This window comes from Sinocyclocheilus anshuiensis, unplaced genomic scaffold, assembly GCF_001515605.1.
Source record: "Sinocyclocheilus anshuiensis isolate Anshui unplaced genomic scaffold, SAMN03320099.WGS_v1.1 scaffold1413, whole genome shotgun sequence".
Taxonomy (NCBI): Eukaryota; Metazoa; Chordata; class Actinopteri; order Cypriniformes; family Cyprinidae; genus Sinocyclocheilus; species Sinocyclocheilus anshuiensis.
Genome location: NW_015549649.1, coordinates 87,670 through 88,426, shown reverse-complemented (window position 1 = coordinate 88,426; position 757 = coordinate 87,670). Strand labels below are relative to the sequence as shown.

General features: G+C 19.9%; 1 protein-coding gene across 1 annotated transcript in view; it reads right to left on the bottom strand.

Annotated features, from left to right (window-relative positions):
• uhrf1 (ubiquitin-like with PHD and ring finger domains 1) overlaps positions 1 to 757 on the bottom strand; it is a 20,781-nt gene that overhangs the window by 4,164 nt on the left and 15,860 nt on the right. The gene's annotated exons all lie outside the window — the stretch shown is intronic.

Genomic DNA, 757 nt, shown 5'->3' with positions numbered 1-757 from the left:
AATTAATAAATGTTCCTGGGAATGAATAAATTAATAAATAAAACAAATATAATTAAAATAATTAAATAACTAAAGTGTGTAAAAGTATAATAATAAATCAAATACATACATAAAATACAATTAAAAAGCAAAAAAAAACATTAAGTCAACTGAAATTGCAGTATAACTAAATTATTTTAAACAATACATAAATCAAAATAAATACTAAAGCATGATTAAAGCATAGTCAAAATAAAAAACATGTAAAATTAAGTATAATTAAAATATAAACAAAGTGCGCTTGAAACTGAATACATTTTTTTTAAATAATAATAATAATAATAATAATATAAATATATATATATAATTTATTTAAATTAAAACAAAAAGTTAAAATATTCTTATATTTGTATTAATAAATTACAAAAAATTACTATATTAATTATAATTATTGAATAACAAATGCATATAAAAACTAATAACCTAATAAAAACAACTAAAAAAAAACAACAACAAATACATATTGAAAGTATAATTAAAAACTAGGGATGCACCGATACCACTTTTTTCAGTACTTGCCCGATACCGATACTTTTATTTTTGGTACTTGCCGATACCGAGTATCGATACCAATATTTTCATTGCATTTGTACATTTTTTAAATATTGGGTACAGAAACCAAAAGAGTATGTATAATGTTAGTTGGTTAACTTCATTTATCAAATAGATACAGCCAAACCAAAATTTATTCAGACACCTTCAACATTTCTCACATTAT